Raw genomic sequence first — 8,157 nt, forward strand, 5'->3', positions numbered from 1 at the left:
GGCAAGCAGGACACAGGTGTGAGTAAGACTCCCTGCACATATTCTCTAAAACTGGTATATTCTCCACAATTAAAGAAATGCCATAAGGCTCCAATGAAGAGACATCTTTAGATGCAGAGTGAAATAAACAAATGAGCCTTCAGAAGGCGGACCTCGGACAGGTAGAAAAGTGGTAGACGGCTGTTTGTGTGCATGTGCACTTGCATCCCCACCAGTGGCGTAAACCCTGGCTCTCTTCCTCCACCCTCCTCCAGCAGTGCATGCACCTCCATCCCCCAGAATTCAGAATTTGGCTCTATCCCAGGACACACCTCACCATTGTAAGGGTTGAATGAAACCAGAGCCTCCTGACTCGTACCTCAGTCTTCTATCACCCCTGTGACCTTAAATGCCCCTCGAAGAATTCCATAAGGGGGCCAGAGTCCAAATTAAAGAACCAAATTGAACTTAGGCGTAAAAGGGAGAGTGTCCTTTAAATGCCAATAGGCATTGCCTTTGGCATAACAAAGGAGTTAAAACATAATTAAGATTTGAAGGCTGATTACAGGAATGTGTATGATTATTTTTTATTATTTTTCCTCTTTCTATCTTTGCGATAGGATGTGATCAACCTCTGCCATGCTCCGTTGCTTAGTAGCAGACAGTCAGAGTTTTAATTATATACTAAAATAAGCTAAAGAACAGAAAACTGCTTTATGTCTAATACGTATATATCAAGAAAGGCATGTGACAGCATCTAAATTGCTTTGGTGCCTGATAAAGAGTGCCGCTGGTAGGGCTGTCATCAAAAGATCACGAACAGAGTAGGAAAGTATTATTAATAAAGCTGCTACTCTATTTATATGTTCTCCATTGTTTGTGATTCCTCGTTAGAAGCTGGAAATGAATTTTTATCTACCACTAATTTCATCGAGGTTTTTTTTTTTTTTTTCTTTTTTTTTTTTTAGTCTGGGGGAAAAAGAAAACAAACTTTTGTCAATTCCACTGCTAACCTAGTCCTCCAAATCTGCAGTTCTCAAAATCTTCTATCTCACCATTTTAAACAGTAAACAATGAGTTCATTCGTTCATTTTTAAAAAATACTGCCAGAGGGCATGTGAGCTCGACAGAGAGAGAGCGAGAGGGCGAGGGAGAGGAAGAAAGCACCTCCAGTGGGTCATGGTCACATCACCCTTCGTTCCCTTCCATTTCTCCTCATATATGCACATATACTTGATATGTTTTTTCAAGCTGCCAGGTCCAGGATTTGAACCATGATCAGCCTTATGCCATTTGCTGGTCCCCTTAACATATACATTCTACAGGGACCAGCAGTTAGCGTAACGGCTATGTCGCTGGACTCCCATGTAGTCGCGGACCGGTGGCTTAAACTCACGCCGGGCACATGTGTGTGTGTGCCTAAGATCCCAAGAGGAGAATGGAGGAGAAGGGATTGTGGCATGGCCATCTCCCCTGGGGGGTGATCTCTCACTTTCTGTCTCTCTGTCTCTCTCTGTCTGTCTGGTGAGTGCACGTGCCCTAGAGCAAAAACCTCTCCCCCCCCACACACACACACAAAAACATATAAATTCTACCTCATGGGTCAGGAGAGCTGCTCAAGCTCCAGCCATTACATTTGCACGAATGAAAGTGAAGAAAGAATTATGCCTCCTTTCCTTATAGAAAATTTAGTGTTTTTCTCAATAGCCAGAATGCAGTCCATTGCTTTAGAGAAGCTACAATAATCTTTATTCTAGGGTGATTTAATATAATTTAATATAGGGTGATGTGAAATAGAATAATTGGTGCAGAGTGTCTATTCTTACTTATTTATTTTTTTTGGAGAGGTTTTTGCTATAGGGCACGTGCGCTCGCCAGACAGACAGAGAGACAGAAAGCGAGAAATCACCCCCCAGGGGGGGTGGCCACGCCACAATTCCTTCTCCTCCATTCTCTTCTTGGGATCTTGGGCATGCATGCACACGCGCCCGGCGTGAGTTTAAGCCACCAGGTCCGGGACTAGAACCGCAGTCGACTACGTGGGAGTCCAGCGACATAGCCATTATGCTAACTGCTGGCCCCCAGAGTGGCTATTCTAAATAAGGTATTCAAAAGCCTTCTTAAGGAGCTGAGGCCTTAAGGATACAAGTGTGCTTGCCATATGAACTGGGGAAAGAAGGCTTTAGGCAGAAAGAATGTCTTATTTTAAAAGAGACTGACTTCTCACAGAATTACTTTGGCCTCACTTTATAATAATATGCAATTATTAAGTTTTCCTGAGCTGAGAAGATAATCTATTTTCTTCCTAAACTGCAAAGCATGTCAAATTAAGGGAATTTTTGAGTTGGGGGGGGGGGAGAAAGACCCTATTGCCATCCTATAACTTTGAACTTGGTTAAAAGATGGTTGAGACCAAATTTAGTCATAAAATGCTATTTGATATTCTCGTTAGGGGTGAGTCTAAGGGGATTGGTTGCAGGGAGAGATAGCCCAAGCCAAATAAAGTGTGCATGTATTATATCTTTGGAACCACCTTGAGTGATGTAAATAAGATGCCAGATTCAGACAAAACTACTTACAAATTAGGGTATTAAATCACAACTCACATTACAATAACATGATTCGGTTTGGCGTTCACTGGAATAGAGCTGATCGGATGGAACTAATGTGATGTTTTGTGTGAATGTCACATTAGTTATGCATTTGTTACGTGATTTTCGTGGGTGCCAGAATGTAAGTCATTGGAATAAACAGAAGAGCCTAGTGGCATTAAAACCTAAAGCTGTAAAGGGGAATTTGCTTTCATTAAACCCTCCCATACCATAATTCAGCTGACATTATATCCAGTGCATTTTCTTAATGAGTATCTTATACTAACATCAGACCAAAGATATCAGTAATACTATTTATTTCTGCAAATTTCATGTGAATAAAGATCACTATAAAATAAAATAAGTGGTTTTTGTCTAAACATATCATATGATGGCAACAGGTCCTATCAAAGAATACAGGGACACTGAGTATGGGTACATGAGCATGTGTTTCAAAAATTTTTTTGGTTTGTTGACCAAACCAGAAAAATAATTTTTATGTGTTTGGAGAAAGTAGCTTGAAAAGTGTATATGTTTGAAATGGATGAGATTTCCTACACTTCTCTTTTTTTCCTTCAGATTTTTGCCATAGGGCATATCTGCTTACTGGAGGGGGGGGAGAGAGAAAGAGAGAGAGAGAGAGAGAAAGAAGGAAAGTGAGAAATCACCCCCTAGAAGGATGGCAACACCACAATCCCTTCTCCTCTATTCTCCTTTTGGAATTTTGGGTACATACTCTCTCTCTCTCTCTCTCTCTCACACACACACACACACACACACACCCTGATTTTCAAGCAGGGTCCAGGGCTTGAACCGCAGTTGACCATGTAGCAGTCCAGGCCCTTAGTCACTATGCCACCTGCCAACCCCAAGATTCCCTACGCATTTGTATGTGTTGAGCTGTGAACCTAAAACCCAGTCTACAGGAAAAAAGAAATCAGCCCTTATTGCCTAGTAGTTAAGGAAGCTAAAGTCCACATGGTCAACTCCGGTTTAAATCCTGGCCCTGGCAGCCTTAAAAACACTGGAACATAAGCTTGTCCAGAATCCTGATTGGATGGAGAGGTGGAAGAGAAGGGATTGCTGCATGACCTCACCCCATTTGGGGGTGTTTTCTCCCTCTCTGTATCTTTCTCTGGCAAGTGCATGTGCCTTCTAGCAATTTAAAAATAAACAAACTCATAATTTAATTCCAATTTCTCACGAACTTTTTAAAAGTCTACTTATACAGAATATCTCCCCCCCTCACCCCCAAGATATTGTTCCCTCCCTTACCTGGCAACAGCATCAATCTTCTCTGGTTTCAAATTCTATACAACTTCTGGAGTTTTTGCCCTCTCCTTAAGCTTTGGGTTAAGTGATAGTACACAGAACCCATCTCTCTGGCACCCACCAATGTCTCTGCCATCATCACTCTCTCTGACCACTTTTCCCCTAATTGGGAAATCTGGTTTGAGTTTGCTAAAAGAATCTTCATATCAAATATTTGTCCTGTGCTATGAGACTTCTCTGTTTTCCTAGAAAGAGTCACCTCTGTTTTCTACTTTTTGAAGTCCATATGCACAGGGTAGTTGACCTTCAAAAGTTGTGGCCAGACTGAGGAGGAAGTGATGATACCAAGGAAAAGTTGGGTTACAAACTTTGGGTGGATAATACAAAAATAATATTCTTACCAATGACTTTTCTATAGGCAGATGGAGCCAGGGAAAAGAAAAGTGAAGTAGAGTTTAGAGAGCAGGCAGTAATAAGAAGTGCTGTCTGGGGCCAGCAGGCAGTGGCATAGTGGTTAGGATGCTGGGTTCCCATATACTGACCACAGTTCGAGTCCTGGATCCGGCAGCTTGAAAAATCATACTGGGTTCATTGTGTAACCAGAAGAATGTGGGTAATAGTGCTGTGGATAAAATACAGACAGAGATGTAGGAAGAACATTTCAAAAATAAAAAAGAACATGAAGTCCAGTCTTTGATACTTCTCCCACCCAGAGAGGAGCCTGTCCCTTTCCCTGTCCCCTTTGAATAAGAGAGGGATAGTGATGGCTTAGATTGATCTGTAGTACTGCCAAGTGTGAGAATAAGTGTTATTTCATTAATCTTCACACTGGCCCTCTGAGGTAGGCATTTTTACTTCTGTTTTGTAGATGAGGAAACTGAGATTCAGAAACATGAATTATTTGCCCAAGATATGCTGAAAATGGACAACCCTTCTATCTCAAAACTCTGGGTTCTATCCATACTTGGTGCTTTAAACAAAAAAGTCAAGCAAACAGCCAACATTAAAGATTCACAGTTCAGGGGACCAGCAGATAGCATAACGGCTACGTTGCTGGACTCCCATGTAGTCGACTGTGATTTGAGTCCCAGACCCAGTGGCTTAAACTCACACTGGGCACGTGTGCATGTGTGCCCAAGATCCCAAGAGGAGAATGGAGGAGAAGGGATTACGTTGTGGCCATCCCCCCCCACCCGGGGGGGGTGATTTCTCACTTTCTGTCTCGCTCTGTCTTTCTGGTGAACACGCACACCCTATAGCAAAAACCTCTTGAAAAAAAAAAAAAGATTCACGGTTTGGGCCAGCCCATGGGGTGGTAGTTAAGATAGCTGGATCCCATATGGCTGACCGCCTGGTTCAAGTTCTGGGTCAAGTAGTTTGAGAAACATAATGAATACATGTGTGTGTCCAAAATCCTGAAAGATTTTGGGAAAGAGGTAGAAGAGAAGGGGTGGAGGTATGACCATGCCCCATGGGGAATGCCTCCTTGTTTTGCCTCTAACTTTATGTGTGTGTGTGTCTAGTGAGCACATGTGCCCTCTTGCAAAAGAAAAAAAAAAATCCCAAGTTCTTTTCTTAAGGATTTTTTTCCTCCAAAATAAGCCACAGACTCTACCTAGAATTACCAAGTATTTCTTCCATGAGGTTTCACTAACCAGTTTGAGGATATCATAAGCCAAATTTCAGCAAACTGGGAAAAAGCAACATTAGGATCACATTTCTTTTTTAATCTCATAAAAGAAATTTTCACAACAAAACTGGTAAAGTATATTATTTTAGCATACAAGTCCTTTAAACAAAGTACATTTAAGTTGATGGAAAACTCAAACCATTATCCCGATGATTTTGACTCTACCATAAATCTGTGGCTGTCATGGTTTTGGACAAGCATTGTTCTGGGGAATGGTGTTTGGGAACCAACTGTTTAACGGACTTCAAGAAAAATTTTTGCTTTGTTTTGGTGCATGTGTGTGTACATGTGTACATGAGTGCTCGTGCCTGGGTGAGCATATGAGTGTTTTGCCAGACAGAATAAGAATTCCACATTGCTGGCTACTTTATCTTTTACTTAGTAGCTTATGAACACCATTATTAGCTAAGTAACCAAACGGATTTAGCCTAGCATTTTTAGTTACATGCTAATGTCTAAACATGAAAAGAAACCAACACCATTTCAAACAAAATATTTGTACTATCTCACGGCAAAAAAAACAAAACAAAACCAAAAAACAAACATAAACCTAACTGGTGTTTAGGAAACTGGGTAATCATTATGGTATCATAACAATATTTCACCTTCAGAGTAAATTTACTTTTTTTTTTTTTTGAACAAATGAAGGATAGTCTGAATCAGTCGTAACTGTTCTAGAGAAAACATGAAATTATGAGCGATTCTGACGATATTTCAAGTATGATAAGAATAAAATTACCTTTCCCAGTACTACTTTAATTTTTTTTTTAAGGAAGTTTTTGCCATAGGGCACATTTACTCACGGGAGAGAGGCAGAGACAATGAGAGAGAAAGTAAAAAATCATCCCCTAGTGGGATGGTCACACTGCAAGTCCTTCTCTTCCATTCTCCTCTTGGGATCTTGGGCATGCGTGCGTGCGCACACACACACACACACACACACACACACACACTTGCCTGGCTTGATTTTTCAAGTTACTGGGTCCAGGACTCGAATCCCGGTCAGCCATTTAGGAGTCTGGCCACGCAACCACAGTTCTTAACTTCAGCTTTGCTTTTCCCCCCATTACTTAGATACACATTTAACCCAGCTACTCCCATCCAAATCCGTATTTCCCTTCCACGGGGCCCTCTTCCTTTCTGATACCTGTTTCCAACCCAACTTCCTTCCTAGGCTGTCCTCTGTAGGATCCTTTTCCAGCTAGAAGTTTGTGGGGCAATCCTTTCTTTATCTTCAAACAACTACTCTTCAGCCTCATGTTTCTACGACAGCTCTCATGTTTCTCCCTATTCCCCCCTCATTTAAAAATTACAATTAAATCCACACGATCTAAAATTCACCTTCTTCAAGTATACAATGCAATGTTTTTTTCATATATTCACGAAGTTGTACAACCATCACCACTGTCTAATTCCCGAACTTTTTTTTTTGGGGGGGGGGGAGAGAGGATTTTGCTATAGAGCGTGTGTGCTCGCCAGACAGAGAGAGACAGAGAGACAGAAAGTGAAAAATCACTCCTTAGGGGGTATGGCCACGCCACAATCCCTTCTATTCCGTTTCTACTCTTGGGATCTTGGGCACACACGAACATGCACCCGGCATGAGTTTTAAGCCACTGGGTCCAGGACGCGAACCACAGTTGACTACATGGGAGTCCGGCGACATAGCCATTACGCTAACTGCTGGTTCCATCAATTCCCGAACATTTTAATCCACCCAAAAGAAGGACTTTACTGAAGCAATTATTACCTCCTCTCCCAGTCCTTCTACCTCCTTGCCCCATCTAATAACTTGTGCTCACTAAACTAGGAATCCCTGCGTCCTAACCATGTTTCTACCTTCTGCGAACTAGATGCCTGTTCTGTCGCCCTTGAGCTAGATTTTCAAAACAACATTAAGAAAAACATCATTATAGCCGTCTTTTTCTCTAGTCGATCCTAGCACAGTAAGAGCATTTGTATGGGTTTTGTTGCTTCTTCTATAATTTTTGATTTTGTGGAACGCGATATGTAGAACACTCTACATTCAGTCACTCCTTTTCCCAAACTAGATATGATTTTTAAAAAAAAGTTAAGCTGACAACAAAAGAAATAAATATTAAACACTATTTTTTTTTTGTAATAATCTCAATGAACAGATAAAATCTTCCTGCAGGTTTCACTACCCAAAATAAGATAAACTTCCTACATTTTTTGCTTCCCACTATTATAAAAGAACAACTATATTTCATAAGCTTTGTTTAGGAAATACACAAGACCCTTAGGTAGCTTTTAAATTCCAATTCAACTATTCTTATCCAAGCTATAAAGTGGAATTTAATTTGTTTTTGCTTTAGAAGAATAATTTAGATTATCCGATTAAGGTCAATAGAAATAATAAAAATTCTGACTTAATATCATTGAAGAAAATGAAGAGCAAGAAACAAAGATGAGAAGAAAAAAAATTCTTATTTCTAAGAGTAAAGAGTATGGTTTATTGGGGAAGCATAGCTAAGCTATTCTAACAAAAGATGCAAAATACAGGCCTTTCATACAGCAGTCCAGGGATGGGAGGTGGGACAGCTCAGTCATTTCAATGTAAGGCTTCTATCTCTGGATCCAGGGAGGCTACCTCTGCTTTCACTC

The 8,157-nt window shown here is 40.9% G+C and overlaps 1 long non-coding RNA gene across 1 annotated transcript in view; it reads right to left on the reverse strand.

The window, feature by feature from the left end:
- Positions 1–4,488, reverse strand: part of LOC102496341 (uncharacterized) — a 14,067-nt gene extending 9,579 nt beyond the window's left edge. Inside the window, exon 1 of the long non-coding RNA XR_001371276.2 lies at positions 4,385–4,488. This is a non-coding gene — a long non-coding RNA (uncharacterized LOC102496341). The remainder of the gene's footprint in view (positions 1–4,384) is intronic.
- Between the last annotated feature and the right edge of the window lie 3,669 nt (positions 4,489–8,157).

The sequence above is a fragment of the Tupaia chinensis genome, unplaced genomic scaffold (assembly GCF_000334495.1).
Source record: "Tupaia chinensis unplaced genomic scaffold, TupChi_1.0 Scaffold000682_1, whole genome shotgun sequence".
In the NCBI taxonomy this organism is placed as follows: domain Eukaryota; kingdom Metazoa; phylum Chordata; class Mammalia; order Scandentia; family Tupaiidae; genus Tupaia; species Tupaia belangeri.